Genomic DNA, 13,711 nt, shown 5'->3' on the forward strand with positions numbered 1-13,711 from the left:
GCGGGCTGGATGGCGCCAGACACGCTGGCGCGGCGCCTAAATTCTGCCAACGTCCGCCACGCGGCCGATGCCATCGAGTCGCTAAAAACAGCTCTGGGCCCTGACTCCGTTAGGTGCATCGAGGAGGCTCAAGCACGTGGGGAGATCCCGTCCGAACTGACCCCCGTCCGGACGGAATTCCTCATCGGCGCCAAACCCCGGAACCTCCCTCGGGGGCCGGCGCCTCACAACTTGAGCCGCCTCGGGGAAATCCCCTCCGTGCCTTTCAGTTCCGCGCGGAGGGGTTTCCTGTACGGGCTGCTCCTGCACACCCTCAACTTTGCCATCCTCGCCGGCCGTCCGGACACGCCATGGCGTACCATCTTGCCGTCCGGAGGAGGCGGGGGTCCCCGATGGAGGGCACTCTACGCAGGGGTCCTCCCACTATTCATCGGGGACTTGGCCTGGAGGGTGGTGCACGGAGCAGTGCCGTGCAACAAATTTTTAAGCCGGTTCACGGACTCCCAGGCCGCCTGCAATTTCTGCGGTCTGGAGGAGTCCGTGTTCCATGTTTTTATTGAATGCACAAGGTTGCAGCCCCTGTTCCACTATTTGAAGGGGCTGCTCCTGAAATTCTGGCTGCACTTCAGTCCCACTCTCCTGATCTTTGGGCACCCTGTGCGGAGGGGAGCGGGTAGGTCCGAAGGCCTCCTCGTAGGACTGCTCCTGGGCACGGCCAAGGGTGCCATCAGCCGGTCCAGGCAGCGGGCGGTCGAGGGGGTCGTTCAACCTGACTGCCTGCCTCTCTTCCGCTCTTACATCCGGTCCAGGGTGTCCTTGGAGATGGAGCACGCGGTGTCCACCGGTACGCTCGCGGCCTTCCGCGAGAGGTGGGCACCGGAGGGACTGGAGTGCATCATCACGCCCGGCAACCAAATTTTAATTTGATTTTACGTTTTTAAGTTTAATTTGTTTTAATTGCCGGTGCTTTTAGTGTCCCCTTCCCTTTTATAGGGGGCACTGGGGAAAAATTGTGATTTTAGTGCCAAAAAAAAAAAAAAAAAAGGGGGGAAAAAAAAAGGGCCTTGTAAATGTCTGGAGTGTCACCCAGGTCGGGTGGCACAGTTTAATGTTTTATGTTTTCGCAGATAAACTCAAAAGAGTTTCATGCCCAAGGAACCAATCGTGGAGCAGTGGAGGCGTGTCCTGCTCAGTTGGAGCTGTGAGCAGTGAGGAGAGCTGCTATCAACTTGAGCTCCTGCCTGGAGAGCCCTGAGACCAGCCCAGGAAGAGAAGGAAGAAAGGGGCTTCACCTTCAAACTTCTATCCAGAGGGAGAGGAGGAGAACAGAAAACTTTAAACATCTTTACCATTCTGCAAGGAGTTGGAGAGAGGGGGAAAAGACAAAAAACATCCAGTGTGGAAGGAGGGAGACTCAACTACTCTACAGGTGGGTGTGGGTGCATTTCCCCAAACAGACTTTGTTGTATCGGTGGGGGGAGGAAAGAAGACCACTGAGGGCCGGAACATCGCGGGGGGTGTGTGTGTGTGTGTGTGGTAGTGTGCGTGGGGGCCGTGCTTACAACTAGGCCCCCCCCACAATTGAACCCCCCCCCACCCCCAATTGCCTAGCCTGGGATAGCTGGAGCTACCAGGCTGAAGATTTTCATTAATCACCCAATTAAGGATCATTAAGAGTGCCTGGTGGCTCCAGCTACCCCAGGTGAAGACATCTTCTCCCCCCACCTGAAGACCACCCCAAAGACTTTTTGTTTTGCCATCTGGGATTGCACCCACCCACAGCTGCGAGGGGAGACCTGCCCTCGCAGTTCCCCCCCCTTCCCACCCCCCTCTCTCTTTCTCTGTTACACTCTGTTTCTCCCCTCTCTCTCTGAGAGCCCTTTTCTTCCTAATCTAAAAAAAAACAATTAAGACAACTGAGCAGAGGGAGCAAGGCCCCTCCCCAATTGCCAACTAGGGGAGAGGTGTGCCTCATTAAGGGCTCCTCTGCTCAGTCATTATATAAGAGGCCAATAAAGACCATTAAGGCCTGTGACTTTGGGGTGGGTGTAGCCCTTAAAGGGACCCCGTGATGGCGACCCCATCCACGCCGGTGGCAGGGCCAGCGAAGACGTATGCGCAGGTGGCAACCGCTTCCACAGCACCTCCTGCGCCACCCGCTGCCCTGCCACCATTTACACTTATAACAAAAAAACACGGGGTCAAGAGCTACACTCACCCCACAATGAGCATTGAGGAGTGCGTGCGGGCGATGGCTGGGGTAGTCGGCCCCTCGGCCATTGTCGCAGCCTCCAAGATGTCTGGGAAGGCCGTGTTCTTCCTGGGGTCGGAGCGGGCGGTGTCCCTGGCCCTCGAAAGGGGGCTCACGGTGGGCGGGACGTTCCTGCCGGTGGATCCCCTCGAGGCCACCGCGCAGAGGGTCATCGTGTCGAACGTCCCGCCCTTTGTTCCCGCTGGGCTCCTCCTCCCTCACCTACAACAACTGGGGGAGGTAAGGTCGGGGATCAACCCCATACCGCTCGGCCTCAGGGAGAGCAGCCTGCGCCACGTGTTCTCCTTCCGCCGCCAGCTCTTTGTCCGGCTGGCGCGGGAGGAGACGACAGAGGGGTATTTTAATGTGGTGCACGAGGGGACTGCCTACCGCGTCTTCTGGACGTCGGACGGCGTGCGGTGCCATGCCTGCAGGGAGGTGGGGCACGTTCGCAAGAACTGCCCCGCCTCCAAGGCCGCCAAACCACCGAAGGCGGCCAAGGCTGGCGCCGCCGCCACCCCTCCCCCTAGTTGCGTCCGCGTGCCGGGAGCCATGGGTGCGCGGGCATCGTCGGAGGCCTTTGTTTTCAGGGCCTCCGGCGGGGGGGAGGGAGAGCGTCCGACCGGAAAGAAGGCGCGGAAGAAGACAAAACATCAAGAGGCGGGTCCCCTCAGTGCGCCGGATAATTTGACCACCGCGCTCAGCCCAACCCCGTCACCGGCGAGCGCGGGGTGCCCCGAGCCCGTGCCCGAGCCCTTGAACAACACCACAGAGGGGCCCGGGCGCGGGCAAGAAAAGGAAAAGGGGGGGGCGGAGCGGGAGGCCTCGGCAGACATGGAGGTCTCCCTGACTCCGCGCGCCCCCAGGAACAAAAAGAGGCACCGCCCCAATGACGCGGAGGGGGAACAACATCCCTCCGCGGAGGAGTCGGTGCCCGCCGCGTGTCCCGCGTCCCCCACCAGCGCCCCCAAATTGCGCTGCAGGCGCGAGGAGTCTTTCCCCGGGGAGGGTGAGACAGTTGAGGCTGCCCAGCCTCTGCCTCCCGGGGATGGAGTGGAAGATCTGCCTGTCGTGGGGGGCGTGGGGACCGCGGAGGAATGCGTAGCCGCCGGGCCGGGCGTCCCGGGGACTGAGGCGGGCGAGGCCGAAAAGGCCGAACCTGAGCCCGCCCAGCTATTACCCAACTTCCCCCGGGAGTTGCTCGACCCGGCAGAAACACAATATATTGATTTTAATGAAACTGTAGATGCTGGGCCGGGGGGTGGCAGCGGGGAGGGGGAGGAACACCCACCCTCGCCCCTTAATTTGGAGCTGGTGCACTTGGAGGGCCTGGGGATTTCCTATGGCCGGGTCTCTCCTTGTTCCCCGGTTCCTGGGGCGGAGGGGGAACCCCTTCCGCTGTCATTTCCCGACCCAGCACCATTTTTAAAAGAGCCCAATGGGGACTCCTCTGCCGACGATCCTGGGGGTGGGATCGGGGCAGAGCCAGGGCCGGTTGGAGCGGCCGGTTCATTTGCCGTACCTTGTGCGGTCGATGGGCCGGCTGCTGGCGGCCACCTCCCGGAGGAGGACGGGGACTCAGTGGGGGACGCGGGAGAAGAACTAGAGACCACCGCCAGGGAGGCGGTGGATCTGCTCGCGGCCGCTGCTGAGGCCCTCCTCATTCCTGCAAAGGAACTCCGGGACTTTTTGGCCCAGAGCCGGGGTCGCCGCGACCAAGCCCGACTGGCCCTGGAAAAATGGTCCGAGCCGGAGCTGATCAAGGGGTCCGTCCGCGCCGCCGTTAAAACCTTGGCCGCGGGCGGGCCCTTGACAAAGGAGCAGCACCTTGAGCTGCGCGAGCTCGAGGGACTCCTCGCTGGGCTGCGGAGGGAGCGGAGTTCAACAAAAGACTCCGCTCCCTCCCCCACAATAGGTTAAGGTAGAGGTTGCACTATGCTTTTGCCATGAAGATAACCATAGCCAGCCTCAACATCAACGGCGGCAGAGGGGCACGCCGTAGATTTGACAATTTTTCGCTCCTGCGGGAGGGGAAATATGCGGTGTGCTTCCTGCAAGAAACCCACACCGTTCCGGGAGACGAAGCCACGTGGCTCCTGGAATGGCAAGGAGAGGTCCGCATGAGCCACCTCACCGCCATTTCCAGTGGGGTGGCCATCTTGCTGGGCCCGCATTTTCAGCCGGAGATCTTGGGGGTCGAGGAGCCCGTGCCAGGCCGCTTGCTGCACGTAACGGTTTGCCTGGGGGACGTGCCGCTCCATCTCGTGAACGTGTACGCCTCTCATCCCGGCCCGCAGCAAACGCGCTTCTTTGAAGAGGTGTCCGCTCTTCTTGGCTCCGTTGACGTCGGCGACTGCATTGTCCTCGGGGGGGATTTTAACTGCACCCTCGAGGCGAGGGACCGCTCCGGTGCCCCGCAGTGCATGACGGCGATGGAGAAGTTGAGGGACCTGGTCGGGTCCTTCGACTTGGTGGACGTCTGGCGAAATCTCCACCCCGACTCCAGCGCCTTTACTTGGGTGAGGCCTGGAGTTGGATGGTCTAGAGTCGACCGCCTTTACGTGTCTCGGGCGTACGTTTCCTGCGTCCCGGCGGCCTCCATGCGGCCGGTGCCGTGTTCGGACCACCACCTGGTGTGGGCGGAGCTCGCTTCGCTCCGCGCGAGGACGGGGTCCGCGTACTGGCACTTTAACAACCGGCTGCTGGAGGACGTGCGGTTCCAGGACTCGTTCCGTCGATTCTGGTCCGACTGGAGAAGGAAGCAGGGGGGCTTCCCCTCCTTGAGGCTATGGTGGGACGTGGGCAAGGCTCACGTCCGCGTCTTCTGTCAAGAGTACGCGAGGGGGTCGACCAAGAGGCGGGCGGCCAGAGTCGGGCGACTAGAAAAAGAGGTGCTCGACCTGGAAGCCCGTCTCGGTCAAGTCATCCAGGACCCGGCCCTGCGGACGGTGTACGAAGCGAAGAAGGCCGCGCTGAAGGACCTGCAGCTCGTCGGGTCCCGAGGCGCGTTCGTGAGGTCGCGGATCCGGTTCCTGCGGGATCTGGACCGCGGCTCCCCCTTCTTCTACTCGCTGGAAAAAAGGCAGAGTGTCCGTAAGCAGCTCTTGACGCTGCTGGCCAACGACGGCTCTCTCGTCTCGGATCCGGAGGGCGTCAACAACAGGGTCCGTGAATATTACGGGGCTCTGTTCTCTCCGGATCCGTCCAGCGAGGAAGCGCGTAGAGTTTTGTGGGAGGACCTGCCGAAGGTCGGCCCGGAGGGCGCCGAAAATCTGGAAGCTCCGCTAAGCCTGGCGGAGCTGACCGGTGCCCTCGCCCGGCTCTCGAGGGGAAAATCCCCGGGGCTGGACGGGCTGACCGTGGAGTTCCACAGGGCGTTCTGGGACGTCCTGGGGAGCGACTACGCGCGGGTCCTGGGGGAAAGTCTGGCGACCGGGGAGATGCCCCTCTCTTGGCGCAGGGCAGTCATCGTCCTGCTGCCTAAGAAGGGCGATCTCCGCCTCCTTAAGAACTGGAGCCCGGTCTCCCTCCTCAGCACGGACTACAAAATCTTCGCCAGGGCGATGTCTGCTCGCCTTGGTGCCGTGCTGGACCACATGATCCACCCCGACCAGTCATACACGGTCCCGGGCCGGACGATCCACGACAACATCCATCTGGTCCGGGACCTCATCCATTGCTCCCAGGAGGCTGGTCTGTCGGTCGCCTTCCTATCCCTCGACCAAGAGAAGGCGTTCGACAGGGTGGATCACGACTATCTGCTCGGAACTCTGCGCGCTTTCGGGTTCGGGACGCATTTCGTCGCCCGGATCCGTCTTTTGTACGCCGCCGCGGAGTGTCTGATTAAGGTTAACGGGTCCTTGACGGCGCCCCTTCGCTTTAGGAGAGGGGTGCGCCAGGGATGCCCCATGTCCGGCCAGTTATACGCCGTTTGCGTGGAGCCTTTCCTGCGCCTCTTGCGGACGAGGTTGACGGGACTGGCTCTGCAAGGGCCGGGCGTGGAGGTCGTCCTCTCGGCTTACGCCGATGACGTGCTCCTCGCGGTAGAGGATCCCGCTGACCTGCGGAGGATGCGTGAGTGCCAGGAGATTTACTCGGCCGCGTCCTCCGCCAGGATCAACTGGGAGAAATGTTCCGGACTCCTGGTGGGTCAGTGGCGGGTGGACTCCCTGCCGGAGGAGCTCAGGCCTTTTGCCTGGAGCACGACCCATCTCCTCTATCTGGGAGTCTACCTTAGCCCCGACGAGGGAGCCTGGCCGGCGAACTGGCAGGAGCTGGAGGCCAAGGTCGCCGCTCGCCTAGGGCGCTGGACAGGACTGCTCCGAGTGCTGTCCTACAGGGGTCGAGCGCTAGTTATAAACCAGCTGGTGGCCGCAATGCTGTGGTACCGGCTGGTCACTTTGACCACTCCCCCTGCGTTTGTCGCCAAGATACAGAAGAAGCTGGTGGACTTCTTCTGGAACAACAGGAAGCACTGGGTCTCTGCCGCGGTCTTGAGTCTCCCGCTTGAGGAGGGCGGTCAGTCGTTGGTGTGCGTCAGCGCCCAGCTCGCGACTTTCCGTCTTCAGACCCTGCAGAGATACCTTTACGTCGAGCCCCCTCCTAGGTGGTGTGCTCTGGCGAGGTATTTCTTCCGCCAGCAGCTCGACCTCAATTATGACACGCAGCTCCTGTTTGTGAACTTGGGGGGTGCCAGGACCGCCCTCCGGGAGCTGCCTGTCTTTTACAGGGAACTCATCAGGGTCTGGAACAAAGTCTCCACCAAGCGCAGCTCTCCACCGGCTGGAGTGGCGGCCGTCCTGCAGGAGCCGCTGCTCGGGAATCCGTACCTCCACGGCCGAGGTTTTATGTGGCGGTCGGAAGAGAGGGCTGTGGCTGGTGAGGTGACCAGGGTCAGGGACCTGCTCGATGGCGGAGGAGCGGGCTGGATGGCGCCAGTCACGCTGGCGCGGCGCCTAAATTCTGCCAACGTCCGCCGCGCGGCCGATGCCATCGAGTCGCTAAAAACAGCTCTGGGCCCTGACTCCGTTAGGTGTATCGAGGAGGCTCAAGCACGTGGGGAGATCCCGTCCGAACTGACCCCCGTCCGGACGGAATTCCTCATCGGCGCCAAACCCCGGAACCTCCCTCGGGGGCCGGCGCCTCACAACTTGAGCCGCCTCGGGGAAATTCCCTCCGTGCCTTTCAGTTCCGCGCGGAGGGGTTTCCTGTACGGGCTGCTCCTGCACACCCTCAACTTTGCCATCCTCGCCGGCCGTCCGGACACGCCATGGCGTACCATCTTGCCGTCCGGAGGAGGCGGGGGTCCCCGATGGAGGGCACTCTACGCAGGGGTCCTCCCACTATTCATCGGGGACTTGGCCTGGAGGGTGGTGCACGGAGCAGTGCCGTGCAATAAATTTTTAAGCCGGTTCACGGACTCCCAGGCCGCCTGCAATTTCTGCGGTCTGGAGGAGTCCGTGTTCCATGTTTTTATTGAATGCACGAGGTTGCAGCCCCTGTTCCACTATTTGAAGGGGCTGCTCCTGAAATTCTGGCTGCACTTCAGTCCCACTCTCCTGATCTTTGGGCACCCTGTGCGGAGGGGAGCGGGTAGGTCCGAAGGCCTCCTCGTAGGACTGCTCCTGGGCACGGCCAAGGGTGCCATCAGCCGGTCCAGGCAGCGGGCGGTCGAGGGGGTCGTTCAACCTGACTGCCTGCCTCTCTTCCGCTCTTACATCCGGTCCAGGGTGTCCTTGGAGATGGAGCACGCGGTGTCCACCGGTACGCTCGCGGCCTTCCGCGAGAGGTGGGCACCGGAGGGACTGGAGTGCATCATCACGCCCGGCAACCAAATTTTAATTTGATTTTACGTTTTAAAGTTTAATTTGTTTTAATTGCCGGTGCTTTTAGTGTCCCCCTTCCCTTTTATAGGGGGCACTGGGGAAAATTGTGATTTTAGTGCCCAAAAAAAAACCAAAAAAAAAAAAGAAAAACACAAAAAAAAAACAACAAAAAAAAAGGGGGGAAAAAAAGGGCCTTGAAAATGTCTGGAGTGTCACCCAGGTCGGGTGGCACCGTTTATTGTTTTTATGTTTTCACAGGTGAACTCAAAAGAGTTTCATGCCCAAGGACCAATCGTGGAGCTGTGGAGGCGTGTCCTGCTCAGTTGGAGCTGTGAGCAGTGAGGGAAGCAGCCATCAACCTGTGCTCCTGCCTGGAGAGCCCTGAGACCAGCCCAGGAAGAGAAGGAAGGAAGGGGCTTCACCACAACTTTAACCAGAGGGAGAGGAGGAGAACAGAAAACTTTAACAACTTTTACCATTCTGCAAGGAGTTGGAGAGAGGGGGAAAAGACAAACAACATCCAGTGTGGAAGGAGGGAGACTCTACATCTTCTACAGGTGGGTGTTGGTGCATTTCCCCAAACAGACTTTGTTGTATCGGTGGGGGGAGGAAAGAAGACCACTGAGGGCCGGAACATCGCGGGGGGTGTGTGTGTGTGTGGTAGTGTGCGTGGGGGCCTTGCTTACAACTAGGCCCCCCCCACAATTGGAACCCCCCCCACCCCCCACATTTGCCTAGCCTGGGATAGCTGGAGCTACCAGGCTGAAGATTCTTTAAATCACCCTATTAAAGATCGTTTGGGATTGTGTGCCTGGTGGCTCTAGCTACCCCAGGTGAAGACGTCTTCTCCCCCCACCTGAAGACCAACCCAAAGACTGTGTTTTTTGTGTGTTTTGCCATCTGGGGAGTGCACCCACCCACAGCTGCGAGGGGAGACCTGCCCTCGCAGCCCCCCCCCCCTTCCCACCCCCCTCTCTCTTTCTCCGTTACTCTCTGTTTCTCCCCTCTCTCTCTGAGAGCCCTTTTCTTCCGAAATTTAAAAAAAAAACCCAATTAAGACAACTGAGCAGAGGGAGCAAGGCCTCTCCCCAATTGTCAACGAGGGGAGAGGTGCCTCGTTAAGGGCTCCTCTGCTCAGTTAACATACGAGGCCATTAAAGACCATTAAGGCCTGTGACTCTGGGGTGGGTGTAGCCCTTAAAGGGACCCCGTGATGGCGACCCCATCCACGCCGGTGGCAGGGCCAGCAAGGACGTATGCGCAGGCGGTGTCCACATCCACGGCACCTCCTGCGCCACCCGCTGCCCTGCCACCGTTCAGACTTATAACCAGGAAACACGGGGTCAAGAGCTACACTCACCCCACAATGAGCATTGAGGAGTGCGTGCGGGCGATGGCTGGGGTAGTCGGCCCCTCGGCCATTGTCGCAGCCTCCAAGATGTCTGGGAAGGCCGTGTTCTTCCTGGGGTCGGAGCGGGCGGTGTCCCTGGCCCTTGAAAAGGGGCTCACGGTGGGCGGGACATTCCTGCCGGTGGACCCTCTCGAGGCCACCGCGCAGAGGGTCATCGTTTCAAACGTCCCGCCCTTTGTTTCCGCTGAGCTCCTCCTCCCTCACCTACAACAACTGGGGGAGGTAAGGTCAGGGATCAACCCCATACCGCTCGGCCTCAGGGAGAACAGCCTGCGCCACGTGTTCTCCTTCCGCCGCCAGCTCTTTGTCCGGCTGGCGCGGGAGGAGACGACGGAGGGATCTTTTAATGTGGTGCACGAGGGGACTGCCTACCGCGTCTTCTGGACGTCGGACGGCGTGCGGTGCCATGCCTGCAGGGAGGTGGGGCACGTTCGCAAGAACTGCCCCGCCTCCAAGGCCGCCAAACCACCGAAGGCGGCCAAGGCTGGCGCCGCCGCCACCCCTCCCCCTAGTTGCGTCCGCGTGCCGGGAGCCATGGGTGCGCGGGCATCGTCGGAGGCCTTTGTTTTCAGGGCCTCCGGCGGGGGGGAGGGAGAGCGTCCGACCGGAAAGAAGGCGCGGAAGAAGACAAAACATCAAGAGGCGGGTCCCCTCAGTGCGCCGGATAATTTGACCACCGCGCTCAGCCCAACCCCGTCACCGGCGAGCGCGGGGTGCCCCGAGCCCGTGCCCGAGCCCTTGAACAACACCACAGAGGGGCCCGGGCGCGGGCAAGAAAAGGAAAAGGGGGGGGCGGAGCGGGAGGCCTCGGCAGACATGGAGGTCTCCCTGACTCCGCGCGCCCCCAGGAACAAAAAGAGGCACCGCCCCAATGACGCGGAGGGGAACAACATCCCTCCGCGGAGGAGTCGGTGCCCGCCGCGTGTCCCGCGTCCCCCACCAGCGCCCCCAAATTGCGCTGCAGGCGCGAGGAGTCTTTCCCCGGGGAGGGTGAGACAGTTGAGGCTGCCCAGCCTCTGCCTCCCGGGGATGGAGTGGAAGATCTGCCTGTCGTGGGGGGCATGGGGACCGCGGAGGAATGCGTAGCCACCGGGCCGGGCGTCCCGGGGACTGAGGCGGGCGAGGCCGAAAAGGCCGAACCTGAGCCCGCCCAGCTATTACCCAACTTCCCCCGGGAGTTGCTCGACCCGGCAGAAACACAATATATTGATTTTAATGAAACTGTAGATGCTGGGCCGGGGGGTGGCAGCGGGGAGGGGGAGGAACACCCACCCTCGCCCCTTACTTTGGAGCTGGTGCACTTGGAGGGCCTGGGGATTTCCTATGGCCGGGTCTCTCCTTGTTCCCCGGTTCCTGGGGCGGAGGGGGAACCCCTTCCGCTGTCATTTCCCGACCCAGCACCAATTTTAAAAGAGCCCAGTGGGGACTCCTCTGCCGACGATCCTGGGGGTGGGATCGGGGCAGAGCCAGGGCCGGTTGGAGCGGCCGGTTCATTTGCCGTACCTTGTGCGGTCGATGGGCCGGCTGCTGGCGGCCACCTCCCGGAGGAGGACGGGGACTCGGTGGGGGACGCGGGAGAAGAACTAGAGACCACCGCCAGGGAGGCGGTGGATCTGCTCGCGGCCGCCGCTGAGGCCCTCCTCCTGCAAAGGAACTCCGGGACTTTTTGGCCCAGAGCCGGGGTCGCCGCGACCAAGCCCGACTGGCCCTGGAAAAATGGTCCGAGCCGGAGCTGATCAAGGGGTCCGTCCGCGCCGCCGTTAAAACCTTGGCCGCGGGCGGGCCCTTGACAAAGGAGCAGCACCTTGAGCTGCGCGAGCTCGAGGGACTCCTCGCTGGGCTGCGGAGGGAGCGGAGTTCAACAAAAGACTCCGCTCCCTCCCCCACAATAGGTTAAGGTAGAGGTTGCACTATGCTTTTGCCATGAAGATAACCATAGCCAGCCTCAACATCAACGGCGGCAGAGGGGCACGCCGTAGATTTGACAATTTTTCGCTCCTGCGGGAGGGGAAATATGCGGTGTGCTTCCTGCAAGAAACCCACACCGTTCCGGGAGACGAAGCCACGTGGCTCCTGGAATGGCAAGGAGAGGTCCGCATGAGCCACCTCACCGCCATTTCTAGTGGGGTGGCCATCTTGCTGGGCCCGCATTTTCAGCCGGAGATCTTGGGGGTCGAGGAGCCCGTGCCAGGCCGCTTGCTGCACGTAACGGTTCGCCTGGGGGACGTGCCGCTCCATCTCGTGAACGTGTACGCCCCTCATCCCGGCCCGCAGCAAACGCGCTTCTTTGAAGAGGTGTCCGCTCTTCTTGGCTCCGTCGACGTCGGCGACTGCATTGTCCTCGGGGGGGATTTTAACTGCACCCTCGAGGCGAGGGACCGCTCTGGTGCCCCGCAGTGCATGACGGCGATGGAGAAGTTGAGGGACCTGGTCGGGTCCTTCGACTTGGTGGACGTCTGGCGAAATCTCCACCCCGACTCCAGCGCCTTTACTTGGGTGAGGCCTGGAGTTGGATGGTCTAGAGTCGACCGCCTTTACGTGTCTCGGGCGTACGTTTCCTGCATCCCGGCGGCCTCCATGCGGCCGGTGCCGTGTTCGGACCACCACCTGGTGTGGGCGGAGCTCGCTTCGCTCCGCGCGAGGACGGGGTCCGCGTACTGGCACTTTAACAACCGGCTGCTGGAGGACGTGCGGTTCCAGGACTCGTTCCGTCGATTCTGGTCCGACTGGAGAAGGAAGCAGGGGGGCTTCCCCTCCTTGAGGCTATGGTGGGACGTGGGCAAGGCTCACGTCCGCGTCTTCTGTCAAGAGTACGCGAGGGGGTCGACCAAGAGGCGGGCGGCCAGAGTCGGGCGCCTAGAAAAAGAGGTGCTCGACCTGGAAGCCCGTCTCGGTCAAGTCGTCCAGGACCCGGCCCTGCGGACGGTGTACGAAGCGAAGAAGGCCGCGCTGAAGGACCTGCAGCTCGTCGGGTCCCGAGGCGCGTACGTGAGGTCGCGGATCCGGTTCCTGCGGGATCTGGACCGCGGCTCCCCCTTCTTCTACTCGCTGGAAAAAAGGCAGAGTGTCCGTAAGCAGCTCTTGACGCTGCTGGCCGACGACGGCTCTCTCGTCTCGGATCCGGAGGGCGTCAACAACAGGGTCCGTGAATATTACGGGGCTCTGTTCTCTCCGGATCCGTCCAGCGAGGAAGCGCGTAGAGTTTTGTGGGAGGACCTGCCGAAGGTCGGCCCGGAGGGCGCCGAAAATCTGGAAGCTCCGCTAAGCTTGGCGGAGCTGACCGGTGCCCTCGCCCGGCTCTCGAGGGGAAAATCCCCGGGGCTGGACGGGCTGACCGTGGAGTTCCACAGGGCGTTCTGGGACGTCCTGGGGAGCGACTACGCGCGGGTCCTGGGGGAAAGTCTGGCGACCGGGGAGATGCCCCTCTCTTGGCGCAGGGCAGTCATCGTCCTGCTGCCTAAGAAGGGCGATCTCCGTCTCCTTAAGAACTGGCGCCCGGTCTCCCTCCTCAGCACGGACTACAAAATCTTCGCCAGGGCGATGTCTGCTCGCCTTGGTGCCGTGCTGGACCACATGATCCACCCCGACCAGTCATACACGGTCCCGGGCCGGACAATCCACGATAACATCCATCTGGTCCGGGACCTCATCCATTGTTCCCAGGAGGCTGGTCTGTCGGTCGCCTTCCTATCCCTCGACCAAGAGAAGGCGTTCGACAGGGTGGATCACGACTATCTGCTCGGAACTCTGCGCGCTTTCGGGTTCGGGACGCATTTCGTCGCCCGGATCCGACTTTTGTACGCCGCCGCGGAGTGTCTGATTAAGGTTAACGGGTCCTTGACGGCGCCCCTTCGCTTTAGGAGAGGGGTGCGCCAGGGATGCCCCATGTCCGGCCAGTTATACGCCGTTTGCGTGGAGCCTTTCCTGCGCCTCTTGCGGACGAGGTTGACGGGACTGGCTCTGCAAGGGCCGGGCGTGGAGGTCGTCCTCTCGGCTTACGCCGATGACGTGCTCCTCGCGATAGAGGATCCCGCTGACCTGCGGAGGATGCGTGAGTGCCAGGAGATTTACTCGGCCGCGTCCTCCGCCAGGATCAACTGGGAGAAATGTTCCGGACTCCTGGTGGGTCAGTGGCGGGTGGACTCCCTGCCGGAGGAGCTCAGGCCTTTTGCCTGGAGCACGACCCATCTCCTCTATCTGGGAGTCTACCTTAGCCCCGACGAG

This window comes from Pristiophorus japonicus, chromosome 6 (genome assembly GCF_044704955.1).
Source record: "Pristiophorus japonicus isolate sPriJap1 chromosome 6, sPriJap1.hap1, whole genome shotgun sequence".
Classification (NCBI taxonomy): domain Eukaryota; kingdom Metazoa; phylum Chordata; class Chondrichthyes; family Pristiophoridae; genus Pristiophorus; species Pristiophorus japonicus.